At 45.3% G+C, this 14,922-nt stretch overlaps 1 long non-coding RNA gene across 1 annotated transcript in view; it reads left to right on the top strand.

Moving 5' to 3' along the window:
* The window catches only part of LOC138273119 (uncharacterized), a 229,518-nt gene extending 220,937 nt beyond the window's left edge, over nt 1-8,581 (top strand). Inside the window, exon 3 of the long non-coding RNA XR_011200275.1 lies at nt 8,508-8,581. This is a non-coding gene — a long non-coding RNA (uncharacterized lncRNA). The remainder of the gene's footprint in view (nt 1-8,507) is intronic.
* The last annotated feature ends 6,341 nt before the right edge of the window (nt 8,582-14,922 follow it).

The raw sequence follows: 14,922 nt of genomic DNA, 5'->3' as shown, positions 1-14,922 counted from the left end.
GATAGGGGTCTCCCCCACCACCGCTATCCCCCCACGAATCCTCCCCCCACACCCCCACCCCCCTGCCACCCCCCAAAGGTGGCACAACCCCCCTCTCCACACCGACCCCGAACATGCACATATACACACCCCTACACGCACACACCCCCAACATGCACATATACACACCCCTACACGCACACATGCACCCCGACAACACATACAAACAGACATGCACATCGTCCGACCCGCACACATTTCCCATACACACAGCAGCCCCGCACGCATACACTCACTCACTCACCCCCTCTACACTCTCACATGCACACCCCCATGCATGCACATAATACACAACACCCCCCACCCCCTTCCCTAACAGACGATCAACTTACCTTGTCCGTTGATCCTCCGGGAGGGGAGGGGATCCCTGGGGGCAGCTCTGCCACCAGAACACCGTCACCAGAACACCGCCACACCGACTCATGGGACGTGATTCAGTGAGCGGTGTTCTGTTGACGTGGCGGTGGAGGTTGGGCAACCTCCACTTTCCCGCCATCCGCCAGTATGGCTGCTGGCGGCTTTCCGTACGAAAAAGGATGGCAGCCTGGCAGCGGTCATAATACGCGGCGCGGAAGACCGCCACCACTGGCGGTCTTCAGCACGGCAGTACCTCAGCGGTCTTGCGAAAAGACCGCCGAGGTCGTAATGACCCCCTATATTCTTACTCTGTTAGTTAGGGAATAGAATTTAAAAATATATAGAAATTCACCTAAAAAACAACGATTACAGGGACGTTATAGTTAGGCTCACATTTTAAATGCTCAAACCCATAGAAATGCAGCTGTTATAGTTAGAGTTATTTCAAGTAACTATAACTTCTGTCCTAAGGTAACTATAACTTGTGCCCTCGCAATGCACTGCTAGTTACCCCACATATTACAACACTCATTGCATCTTTAATAACATCATTGATAATGTCAGTGGATTATTTGCAGTAAAATTACTGTACGTGGCGGGGTTCGAGTTATAGTTACCTTGGGACATTAGTTGATGTCCTGAATCTAGCACACAAGGAATTTTGGAATTAGAAGGTTGGCTATTCACTTTGCGACTGAAACCCTATAACCACCCAACCATGCAGGGCCAAAGACCTTGCGAAGCTAGCATACAAACATCTCCATCAACACTTACAGATAACTTTTCAAGGTCAAAATGCAGAGAAAAAAAACACTTGCTTGCCTTCACCATGTTCAAGAAATTTGGATAATTAGTAGATAGCTTTACAAGATGGAATTGTATAGAAAATTCACTTGGATGATTTGTACTTTACCGAAGCAATTGCTTCTGTTTTTCTTTTTGAGGCAAGAGACCGTGGGGGAGCCTCAAGGCCCCTGCAGTATCAGCCAACTCCCCGCTGTAAATGCAGCTCCCTGCATGCAGGAGCAATACTTCCATCTCTTTCCATGCCCACATGTCTGTGGGAAGGAAAAGCAAACAACTACCTCCAGAGGGTGGGCAACTTGGAAGCCGACCTGGGGTGATGACGTTCCCAGGCCTATATATAGCTCCAGGAAGGGGGGGTCGAGCAGCCCCCTCCTTTTTTTTATTTCTATTTGGCTCTGGGGAAGTGGTGGTCCCCAGGGCTTGCGTTGGGGGAGGGTATCCGCACGAGCCCACAGGGGAGGTTGTGGTCTCTTGGACCTGAGTGGATCCACTGGGCCTGAGTATTGATTTTCTCTTTCTTGCCCCGGGGAGGTGAGGGTCCCCAGGGCGCAGGATTCCACGCGCCCGCCCTGCTTATCACAATATTGTGGCCCTGGGAAATGGTGGTCCACGGGGCCTGTGGGGGTCAGCAGAGCCCACCTATTAATTTTCTATTTCTTGCACTTTGGGAATTAACATGGGAAAAACACTTTCTATGACCCCTGCCCCTTTTTCTCTGACCCTGCTTGACAGATCATCCTGAAACTTTCCATGAACAAGAATCAACTTGATGCCTTTTTTGAAGCTCTGTCAAACGGTGACAAAGATATAGGCAAGTCAAAAAATGCTTTTTCTATAGAAGGTAGGTCCTAGCTTTATATATATATATATATATATATATATATATATATATATATATATATATATATATATATATATATATATATATATTAAACAATAAGATACTCACACTCAGGACTTCAGGAAATAAAGCAGAAAGCTTTAATCACACAACTCGTTTCAGCTGTCTCTGCAGCCTTGATCACGAGGTCAAACAAACCCTTTCACAGGACTGACACTGCAGTCTGCGTGAAATAACGGATACATTATTTCACAGCCATGTTTACTGCACTTAAGCAACTTATATGTCACCTATATGTTTAACCTTCACTTGCTGAAGGTTAGGTGAAAGTTACTAAGTGTGAAGGCACCCTTGCACTAGCAAAGGTGCCCCCACATAGTTCAGGACCATTTCCCGGGACTTTGTGAGTGTACACAATGTAGCTTCACAATGGTAACTCTGAATATAGCCATGTAAGGTGTCTAAGATCATGGAATTGTCCCCCCATTCCAAATCTGGTATTGGGGAGCCAATTGCACTGCAGCTAATGCTGCTGCCACCTCACAGACAGGGTTCTTCCCTCCTTGTGTCTGAGCAGCTCAGTCAAGGAAGGCAGAACAAAGCATTTCCATTGGGAGGAGGGTGTGACATCCTCTCCCTTTGGAATTAGATGTTACAGGCGATTGAGGGTTAGCCTCCCCAGCCTCTGGAAATGCTTTGAAGGGCACAGATGGGGCCCTCCTTGCATAAGCCAGTCTACACTCGTTCAGGGACTCCTTGTCCCCTGCTCTGGTGTTAAACTGGACAAAGGAAAGGGGAGTGACCATTCCCCTGTCCATCACCACCCTAGGGGTGGGGCCCAGAGCTCCTCCAATGTGTCCCAGACTTCTGCCATCTTGCTTTGCAAGATGTGGGGGCACTCTGGAGCCCTGTGAGTGGACAGTGCCAGCAGGTGACGTCAGAGACCCCTCCTGATGGGTCCTTACCTGATAAAGTAGCCAAGCCCCCTCTCAGGGCTATCTAGGGTCTCTCCTGTGGGTTCTCTTCAGATTCTACTTGTAAGTTTCCAGCAGGAATCCTCTGCAACTACTACTTCATCATCTGACCTCGGATCAACCGCAGACTGCTCCAGGAACCACTGTAACAGCAACAAAGTATCCACAAGGAATACTTTTCGTCTGCAACTTTAGCTCAAGCCAGCAACTGCAACAGTTTCCATGGTGTGCACGCCGTGAGGAGACCCTGTCTTCATCCTGCACCAGAAAGACTGAAGAAATCTCCTGTAGGGTGACGGAGTCACTCCCCTGCTCACACAGGCACCTTCTAAGTCGATGACGGTACCCTTGGACTCCTCTCACAGCGACGAGCGTGCTCCTTGGAACACAGAGGGTGGACCCCATCGACACAGACTGTCCTGAGGTCCGGCTGTTTCAATTTGGAGGAGGTAAGACCTTGCCTTCCCCCAGAAAGACAGTACCCCTGTGCACTGCGTCTTCATCACCTCCTGAGGCCTCTGTGCACTATTTGCAGAATTCCTTCATGCACAGCCTGGCCCAGGTCCCCAGCACTCTATCCTGTGACACTCAACTCACTGAGTTGTTCTCTGGCGGCGTGGGACTTTCCTTTGTAGTGCTGCATCAACCGCATTTTGCGCATTTTCCCCATGTCCTGGGACTCCTGTGGGTGCTATCTGGTGGTCCGAGGGCTCTCTGAAGTGCAGAGAGCCCCCTCTTCCTATTCACACAGAGTTGAGGCCCCCAGGTCCCTCCTGGGTCCAGATAGCGCCTAGTTGATGCAAAACGCAACTTTGCCGGAACCAAGGCTTGTTGAAGGAATCCAGTGCCAAAACACACCTGCATCCAACTTCACGACTTGGGACATCCTTTGCGTCATGCAGGAACCAGCTGGCATCTTCCTAGGGTGCATTTCTGCAGTCTTCGTCCGACCAGGGACTCTTCTTTTGCACCCTCTTTTGGGTTGGCAGGGGCTCCTGTCCTTCCTGGAACTTCTTTTGACTTCTGGACTTGGTCTCCTTCTTATGCAGGTCTTCAGGTCCAGGAATCCATTGTTTGTTGTTTCAGAATTGGTTGGTTCTTGCAATAATTCCAATCACGAGGTATAGTGTGTGCTAAGGAAACTTGCAGTACTTTCCTCCTGGTTTTCTGGGCTCTGGGGTGGAGTAATTTACTTTCCTTTACTGTATTCTTAATCTCTTGGTGATTCTGCACACACTACACTTGTCTAGGGGGGAATTTGTGATTTGCATTCCACTTTCTTAGTATATGGTTTGTGTTGCCCCTAGACCTATTTTCCCCCATTGCATTGTATAGCATTTCCTATTGTTTGCACTATCTGATGTCTAATTACTCACCTTATTTTGGTGTCTATTGTATATATTGTGTATAATACTTACCTCCAGAAGGAGTATTGCCTCAAAGATATTTCTGGTACTGTGTCACCCAAATAAACTACCTTTATTTTTTGTAACACTGAGTATTGTCTTTACTTGCGTATAAGTACTGTGTAACTATAAGTGGTTTTGCATGAGCTTTGCATGTCTACTAGTTCAGCCTAAGCTGCTCTGCTATAGCTACCTCTATCAGCCTAAGCTGCTAGAACAGTACTACTTCACTAATAAGGGATAACGACCTGGTATAAGGAGTAAGTACCCAAGGTACCCACTACAAACCAGGCCAGCCTCCAACAGTGTACCATTGACTTTTTCTACAACTCCTGATGCTTCTGGTCTGTAAACTACAATGGAACTTATGTTCGGCTTGTAAAGCTGTTCACAGTAGCTTTATTGTCTCACTTTTAAAGTGAGTAATTTTTGCTTGATTCTAAAGAAGTTGGCATACAACTCCCTCAATAATAGTTTGCCCACTGTCATGCTGTCACATTGCCTATTTGGGTAGACCTCAACCCATCTAGAACATAAGCAAGCAACTACTAAAATGTATCTGTGACCATTGTAAACGCACATCTCCGGTCACCAATGTTTTTTTCCTACATTTACTTGCTTGCAGGTTACATAACATTGACACAGATTATCAAATACATCTCAAAAATGTGAATTCAACCAATATTTATTAAGGAGCCTGATCATAGCATCACAGCCAACATGTGCAGGACCATATATTATCCAGGACATTGTTGCCAACGCTGAATTAGATAGAACATATTCTTTTTCAACAATTATCCAAATCTTTTGCACAACTAGCAGTTTTCCATTTTCTCTTTTCATCTTCTGCCGCCTTATCCTGGAGATCTCTGAGGTCACTCGCGTTTGAAGCGGAGTTAACAAAAACCAATTTTACATTGCTTTTTCTTCACTTTTGAATTGATTGTAACAGATTGTAGGCACAGTATTTCACCCCTTCATCCATGTATATTTTGTCCTAGTAATGTTATTGTCTCCACACTTATGGGCAACACACTTGATAACTGATATCCCATTAGGTTGTTGTAATGCTTCTTATAGACTCCAAAAGTGTTTCCCATTTTGGATGGTGGTACAAGATGATGTCATAAAACCCCTGAGTGACGAAAATTGTCCAAAATCATGGACCACTCTAAAACCATACTTGCTGTCAATGTAAATGTTCACCCTCAATTCACTGGCCAAGCAGCATGCTCTTGTTTAGACAATAAATGCAGCCACCTGTGCTGGGCTTACATTATATGAGTATGATGCTTAGACAATATTTAATATGGTGCAGACTGCATTTGCAGTTCTCAGTGTTCCGTGAGGTTCTCTCAGATAACAACAATCCACATAAAATATTAGTCCAGCCAGGTCAATTGGCACATCTTTTATTCTTGATCTTGGCTTGGGGCATATCTCGGTCACAACAATGCAATTATGATCACAATCCTCATCATAATCATCAGCTTTATGTGCAATTGGCAACATTCTTGCAGAATTCAGAGTACATCTCCTGACTGAAATGTTGTCTGCCACTAGGATTATTTGCTCATAGTTAGTTGGCTGTTTGTCAGATGCTGAGTTCGAGTATGAGTCAGCAAAATTTCAACTATGTGAGGAACTAACACAATAAGTGTAGAACTCATCACAATCCCTTCACTTTGTTCAATTGCAAGATAATCTGCTGGTACCGATTTTAAACAACCAGGAAGTGCTGTGGCTACTGGATCCATTGTGGCAGAGATGTAAGCTACAGGCTGCTTTACTTCTCCATGCTTTTAGGTAAGTATTAACAATTCACACCTTTTTCTAATATGACAGAATAGGTATGAATCTTTCTGATACTTTGGCATTCCTAGAATGCATGCACTATAGAGTTTATCTCTGAGTTTGAGGAAGGCACCCATGCATTTGTCATCAAATGGCAATGCATACATCACTGGTTTCTGGACTACTTTTTCTATTTATTTCCAATGCAGCACGATCTCGCTGGGCAGTAGTCGAGCGTTTTGCATCATATCGACCCTGTTACATGGATAATTGTATTTTTGCCGATAATAGGTTTGACTGAAAGCGAACTTCTGTTTTACTTTTTATTTTCAATTTATGTGGCAAGAAATGTCCAGTTCAGAATTTACAATGCAAATAGCTCTTACTCGAGCAAACGCAAGACCCAATGCATTGCAAATGCTTGTTTAGTATGGTGTCCTAAATAGAGAACTTCCTTCACACTATGCTGTATTTTGTGGGTAAGACCATTATCTGCAAGATGGTTCAAGAGTGCAATTGTATCCAATATGCAATCTTCTTTTGTTTTAGACACTAGCATTAAATCGTTTGTCTACTGAACTAAAACCTAGTTGCAGGGCATGAAAAGGAATGGTGAATAATACTTGACACAACTCAATGACCGCATATCACTTTGCATCCACCGGAATCTGAAATGAAATCACAGCAGGATTCGATACCCCAGGACAATATTTGCATACAATTGTATTGATTTTGCACACCAGCCTCCATTTTCCTCTCGTTTTTGCAATTCTCATAATTGGTGATTTGCAGGGACTACCTAGCACTTCTCTTCAAATACATTGCTCTGTAATCTTTTCCATCACTGGTTTCATCACCTCTTCTGCTTCTTGTTTAAACTTGTACTGAGGAATTTGAAGGCAAACTGCATCTGGTTTCACTCTAATTTTTAATGGTTCTGCACTTTTAATCAATCCTATTTGGTTTCTTGTAACATCCCATGCCTCCCTTTTGGCTGTGCATCTTAAATCAGTATGTAAATCTTCTTTTAAAAGAAGTGCAGATAGAAAGAGTTGTGAGTGAAGAGTGCTGCTTTCTTAACTAACTGCTCCTATGTACCTTTTTATGTCAGGATTTGTTCTCTCAGTCAGTAAGTTAGATTGACTGCTTTATGTCTATGATCTTGCTGAAATTACATTTTTTAAATCTTGTTTTTGCGCTGTTTGCACTTTAATGATTTCACTAAGTGAAATACCAAGGGATTTGGTAGTTTTATTATTTTTAACTCAATGAAAATACATTTTAGTATGTTTTGATTTGCACTTCACTCAGATTCACGAGGGGTCGAATTATCTGGAGTTGGGCAGTGCCCGGCTGTGTTGAGCTCTAGATGTGCCAGGGAGCTAAGATAAACAAGGTTGTTGTGCGCGCATTGCTGGCATGACAAAGGCAAGCCTGTCTTCGCCAGTCTGCTCCTGTCTGCATCCGAACGGAACCAGGGGCCAGTCACCATGTTGAGTTGGTACCCTAGTCCTCTCAGCAGCTCTGAGGTTGGAATCAGGTAAATGCTACTCTCCCGACTGATACTTTGGCAGCTCTGCAGGACGATGGATACTTGCACAACATGTGACTGAACTTGAAGGGGAACAGGAAAAGGACCCACCCTGCTAGCATAGGAAAGAAGTTAACACTATTTTATCAGGGCCTCATATGCGAAGGGGCGATACTTTACGAAGCATTAGCTTGTTGAATACTAGATCGCTCGCTAAACACAGTATTGGAATTTCTGAATTTTTAAGGGCAATATAGCCTAATGCTTTTATATTGATCGAAACATGGTTAACTTACATCACTGCACTATCTTTTTTAGATGCTATCCCTGATTGTTATTTCATTCTGAATATGAAACGACAGCAGGGCAAATTTGGATGAGTGGCAGCTATAATTAAGCAGTCCCTTGTGGCCACTAGAATGAAAATCAACCCAATGTTGGGAGTAGATCTTCTGTTTAAATTAGAAATCAGAACCCTTTCAATAATGATTATGGAAGTTTATCACTCTCCAGTCTTCATCACTCATTTTCTGTGGAGTTTTATGATATGATGTTGTAATGGGTTCTTGTTGAGACAGGTTTATAAAGACTATGGAAACACCTAGTACAGTGGTAATACTCTTTTATTGTGGTATGGGTTGAGTGAGTTTATATACGTGGTTCGGGGTCCTTCGTGACCCGTGTCTCTGTTATTGCCTTCTTCTCGGTTAGTTTCTCGGTTAGTCAGGAAGATGATAATCTCTTTCTCTTTTTCCTAGGGATTCCAGGTGTTCGAATTGATCCCACTCTCAAAAAGGAAGGCGACGTTCCCCAAAAGATAGATGAAAGAAAAGCAGGTAAGTGTAGACGTTTGGGTTTTGATATATATCTCTGTAAAGGGTTAGTAGGAAGGTGAGGATAGGGTGTGGGTAGGTGTGGGCAGCTGTTTGTTTATCTCGTGGTTCACCCATCCCGTGACTATTTTTCTTCCTCTCTCTTTCCTCCTTTATGCTATATGAGGGTGGTTTACTTCACCCCCTCCTGACGTGCTGTTAGGTTATTTAAAACCCTCTCCTTTTTAGTTCCCCTCCTCCCGGACTCTTCCCGGGTCCTCGCTCCCTTTCCCTCCCCGTTTATCTACCCGCATCCATTTGGGTAGGACTTTCACAACTAGGTACGCTCGTACCTGTGAGAGCCACGCCCCTCCTGAGACGTGGTGGCGTTGCGCATTCTCCCTGGGTTTCCCGGTGTCTTCGTCGTCGGTTTCTCCATCCTTTTCCGTGTCTTCCTCTTCGTTCCGTAGTTCAGCATCCGAACTGCTTCCTCGTTCTCCAGGCTCCGCTCCTCGTACCGTCACTCCTGTGCGTGCCTTCCTTCATCTCTCTTCGTCTCCTTTTCCCTCCTGTTCCCGGATATCTGGATCGGATTTCCCTTCCGGGTCAGCGCTCCTCGCGGCCGTGCCCCCGGGGTATGTGTCGTCGGGTTCGGAGTTTTGATGCGTAACCGTGGTGACAGACGCCAGGTTACATGTCTCTTCCCACGCTTGGGGCTGTTCGAGACCCTGAGCCAACGGATAGCGGGATAGGTAATCGGCCTGGCCCATTAATTTTCCCGGAAGGTGGCACACCTGAAAGGAGAAAGGTTGGAGTTCCATAAACCATCTAAGTATGCGGTCGTTTGTGTTTTTATGGTGCGATAGCCATGTCAGAGGAGCATGATCGGTATATAGCAGAAATTGTCGTCCCAGCAGATATTGAAGGCTTTCTATGGCCCATTTAATGGCCAGACATTCCCGTTCTATAATCGGGTAACGCTGTTCCCTGGGTAGGAGTTTACGACTGATAAATACAATGGGGTGACTGGTGTCGTCCTCACCTCTTTGAAATAAAACCGCCCCTAGGCCTACATCTGAGGCATCTGTTTGTAGATGGAAGGGTTGACTAAAATCGGGACAGCGCAAAATGGGTGTGGTTGTGAGACAGTTTTGTAGGGTTCTATAGCTATGGTGCTGGGCTGGACTCAATCTTGCTAATTTCGTAGGCTGTCCTTTCTTTAAGAGGTCGGTTAGGGGAGATGCCAGGGTGGAGTAATGGGGGATGAATCTTCGCTAATACCCTACCAGCCCCAGAAAGGAGCGCACTTCTTTCTTGGTAGTAGGGCATTTTATATGCGTAATGGCTTCCACTTTGTTCAATTTGGGTTTTATTGTTCCTCCTCCTATGTGATAACCTAAGTATGCGATATCTGTGTAAGCTAGGTGACTTTTCTGGGATTAGCAGTGAGTCCTGCTCGCTGTAGAACCGAGAATATGTTGTGGAGATGGTTCAAATGTTCTTCCCAGGTCTCGCTATATATTACAATATCATCCAGATATGCGGCTGCATATCTGCTATATGGTCGCAAAAGGGAGTCTATAAGCCGCTGGAAAGTGTCGGGGGCAGCATGTAATCCAAAGGGAAGGACTTTAAAGTGATACAGCCCGAGGCTGTGGAGAAGGCTGTTTTTTCTTTGTCTGTGTTCGCCAATGGAATCTGCCAATAGCCCTTGGTTAAATCCAGGGTGGACATGTATTTGGCTCTCCCGAGCTTTTCTAGGAGATCGTCTACCCTGGGAAGGCGATAAGTGTCAAACTGGGATGTAGCGTTGACCTGTCGAAAGTCAATGCAGAATCGTATTGACCCATCAGGTTTGGGGACCAATACGACCGGGGAGCACCAGGGACTTTTGGGGGGTTCTATAACTCCCATGGAAAGCATTTTCTCTATCTCTTCTTCTACTAAGACTTTTCTGGCTTCGGGTATGCGATAGGGTCGTAGTCGTATTATCTTTCCAGGCAGGGTGCTAATACGGTGTTGTATTAACGAGGTTCTTCCTGGTTGGGTAGAAAATAGTTTATCGTGGCGGGAAAGTACTAGAGTTAACTGGTCTTGTTGTTTTGGCAAAAGCTCTACATTCTTTTGTGGTTCTTCTGCAGTGAGACCTATAGGAGTAGGACACCAGCCAATATCAAATTCTCTTACGGTATTCACTAAGTAACCGGCTGACGGAGTCCTTAGTGGTTCCGGCGGTTCTTCCCATTTTTTTAACAAGTTTATATGAAATATTTGGGTTCTTTTAGGGTTTTCTGTTATTTCAATGGTATAGGTAACAGGGGTTACTGTTCCTAGGACCTCATAGGGTCCTTGCCATCTAGCCAGGAGTTTATTGTCTGAACTAGGTAGAAGGACAAGTACTTTGTCCCCCTTACTCAAGGTTCTCATTTGTGTGTTGCGGTCGTAATAATGTTTCTGTTTATTTTGGGCTTTCTCTAGATTTTCCCTGACATCTTCCCATACCGTTTGTATTTGGGATTTCAGCTCATTAGTGTATTCTAAGAGGGTTCTTTCACTATCTTCCTCCTCTTCCCACAATTCTGCTGCCATATCTAGTAGTGTGCGGGGTTGCCTCCCAAAGACCAACTCGAATGGGCTATGTACCATAGAAGCTTGGTCATGCGTCCTAATGGCATAGAGAACTAAGGGTAGTTTCCTATCCCAGTCTTTGCCAGACACAGAAACAGATTTTTTAAATAGGGTTTTTAAGGTACGGTTGTATCTTTCTACTAAACCGTCGGTTTGTGGATGATAAACCGCGGTTCTCAGGTGTTTAATCCCTAATAGTTGACATATGACATTAAGTTTGACATGAACTGTGTACCTTGGTCGCTCAGTATTTCTTTAGGAAAACCTACAGGGGTAAAAAAAACCATCATGGCATTGGCTATGCTTTTTGTATTAATACTGGACAGGGGAATGGCCTCGGGATACCTGGTGGCGTAGTCCACTAATACCAGTACATACCTATACCCTTTTGAGGACGGTATGAAGGGTCCTATTATGTCCATGCCGACTCGGGAAAAGGGTACTTCAATAATGGGTAAGGGTTGTAGGAGAACCTTTCTCTTGGGTCCGGGATCTATGATTTGACATTTAGGGCATTGCTGGCAAAACCTCCTAATCTGGGAAAACACTCCGGGCCAATAAAACCTTCTTAACAGGTATTCTTCAGTTTTCTCTCTTCCGTAGTGACCACCTCCAGGTTGTCTATGAACTAGATGTAATACCTGGAGTCTATAAGGTTCGGGGACGAGCAATTGTTTATTTTCTAGGGTATCAGAGTTTGTGATCCTATATAATAAATTTGTAATTATGGCAAAAGAGGGGCCCTTTATCTCTCGGATTCCGTGGTCGTGCATTTCTCCAGGCGTTCAGGAGGGTGGGATCTTCCCTCTGGCATGAGCGGAAAGGGGGTAGGTTATTGAAGTTATTGGTTTGAGTAATTACCCCGATAGATTGCTTATCCTTAGGTCCATACAGTCTTTTGGTTTCTCTTTTCTCTCTCCTACTCAGTTTAAGCCGAGTTACTGTGGACTGGATTGGCTCGTTAGAAAAAGGAGCTTCTTTCCACCAGGTATGATTTTCCTCGCTGTTCCTTATACTATCTAAAAGTATCGCAAAGTCAGGAAAGTCAGTCCCGATTATAGCTTCCTCCACCAGACGATTTACTACTCCCATCCGGATTTGGGTTTCTCTTCCTTTCCATCGTAGAGAGACCCATGCCATGGGATATTCTCGGGAGTCTCCGTGAATGCAACAAATCGTCACTGTGACCCCTGGAGTAAGGGTTCTACTGACCATTAAATTTGCTCGGATGATAGACTGGCTTCAGCCCGAGTTGATAAGGGTTACAGTCTTGCGTCCGTTGAGAACCAACTCTTTTTTGTAATGTGTATTTTGACTTCCTGCATAATAGACCCTACCCCTGGTGATACCTATTTCCATGGGTTCTCCTTTGTCGGACTTGAGGGGACACACTCGGGCTATATGGCCCCACTCCCCACAACTATAATACTGGGGTTGTTGGGGAAAAGGTCTCTCCATTACCCGCGATTTTACTGTATCGTCAAGGGTTCTTCTTCCCGGTGAGTTCATCTGTCCCAGGGTGTGACGAGAGGGAGGTGTATTCACTCTGGGCTGTGGGTTTTTAAATTCTAAAGAGCGATGGTAGGCACATGCCAACTCAATGGTGGTATTGGTATCGGGGTTAGGGTGCTGTTTAATCCAGTTACGTGTGGAGATCGGGAGAGCTTCGAGATATTGTTCCAGCAGTATGGCCTCGATAATGTCCTTGCAGTTGGTTCCTATGGGTCCCAACCATTTGAGACCCAGGTCCTTTATCCGGAAATATAAGGCTCTCGGGTTTTCCGCCGACCCCCGTTTGGCCTTCCTGAATCGAAGTCTATAATGTTCGGTGTCAAACCCCACTCGTTCCAGTATGCTTTTCTTAATGTCCTGGTAGTGTGTGGTACCACCAGGGTTCACAGCTTGATAGGCTGCCTGGAGGGTACCCGTCAAGAGAGGGGTTATGTACTGTCCCCACCTATCTCGGGTCCAAGTAGCAGATGTAGCAACTCTTTCGAAGTTGGTAAAAAAGGCGTCTGGGTCCTCGCCTTCCTGGTACCTTTGTAATACCGAGCTAGGTACATTGGGGTGGACCCGGGTGGCTGCAATGGTATCGGTCAGGGATTTTAAGGTGTTCTCATGCACCAACTGGTTGTTGGCCATGATTGTAGCGTGGCTCTAAAGGGCGTTTTGTAGGGCTCCCCGTTCAACTTTAGCCTCTTTCTGCTGCTCCTCCCACACAATCTGGAGGTGTTGTTGTCCTTCAGCTAATTGCTGCATCATGTCAGCAATGGTTGGGGTGCCCTCCATTTTGGTTAATGTCCTGTAACTGTAGGTGTTTCCAAAGTCCCACTTCTGACACCACTGTAATGGGTTCTTGTTGAGACAGGTTTTTAAAGACTATGGAAACACCTAGTACAGTGGTAGTACTCTTTTATTGTGGTATGGGTTGAGTGAGTTTATATACGTGGTTCGGGGTCCTTCGTGATCCGTGTCTCTGTTATTGCCTTCTTCTCGGTTAGTCAGGAAGAGGATAATCTCTTTTTCCTAGGGATTCCAGGTGTTCGCCTTGATCCCACTCTCAAAAAGGAAGGCGACGTTCCCCAAAAGAAAGCTGAAAAGAAAAGCAGGTAAGTGTAGACGTTTGCATTTTGATATATATCTCTATATAGGTTAGTAGGAAGGTGAGGATAGGGTGTGGGTAGGTGTGGGCAGCTGTTTGTTTATCTCGTGGTTCACCCGTCCCGTGACTATTTTTCTCTCTCTCTCTTTTCTCCTTTATGCTATATGAGGGTGGTTAACTTCACCCCCTCCTGACGTGCTGTTAGGTTATTTAAAACCCTCTCCTTTTTAGTTCCCCTCCTCCCGGTCCCTTCCCAGTTCCTCGCTCCCTTTCCCTCCCCGTTTATCCTTCCGCATCCATTCGGGTAGGACTTTCACAAGTAGGTACGCTCGTACCTGTGAGAGCCACGCCCCTCCTGAGACGTGGCGGCGTTGCGCGTTCTCCCTGGGTTTCCCGGTGTCTTCGTCGTTGGTTTCTCTGTCCTTTTGCGTGTCTTCCTCTTCGTTCTGTAGTTCAGCATCCAAACTGCTTCCTCGTTCTCCAGGCTCCGCTCCTCGTCCCGTCACTCCTGTGCGTGCCTTCCTTCATCTCTCTTCATCTCCTTTTCCCTCCTGTTCCCAGATATCAGGATCGGATTTCCCTTCCGGGTCAGCACTCCTCGCGCCGTGCCCCCGGGGTATGTGCCGTAGGGTTCAGAATTTTGATGCGTAACTGTGGCAACAGACGCCCGGTTACAGATGTGCTTACTGGTAATAACATTCAATGATATCTTATCAAGAGATTTTAACTTTTGGGCTGATGAACCTAACGAATGCCCCAAAGACAAAACGTTTTTCTGATTTGATAAATACACTGCATCTAAAACAACATATAAAATGCCCTACACACTTTATGGGACATACACCTGACCTGGTTTGGTCTTCCTTTGAGAGCATAGTTCTAAATCATCAAGCTGAAGCATGTAACTGGTCTGATCATAAGATGATACATCTGTCACAAAGTGATGATTAGTCATTGGGGGAAAATGGACAAACCTTGATTTCAAGAGACCTTAAATTCTACAAAACCAACATTAACCAACAACCCAAGTATGGCTGCTCAGGAGTTTAGTAGCTGGCTGGATAAGCATTCTTTCACCTTGCTCCACTAGTTCCTAAATGAAGAAACAAAAGGCCTACTCCATAGCTCAAT

The sequence above is a fragment of the Pleurodeles waltl genome, chromosome 2_2 (assembly GCF_031143425.1).
Source record: "Pleurodeles waltl isolate 20211129_DDA chromosome 2_2, aPleWal1.hap1.20221129, whole genome shotgun sequence".
NCBI lineage: Eukaryota > Metazoa > Chordata > Amphibia > Caudata > Salamandridae > Pleurodeles > Pleurodeles waltl.
This window is presented reverse-complemented; position numbering and strand designations above follow the sequence as displayed.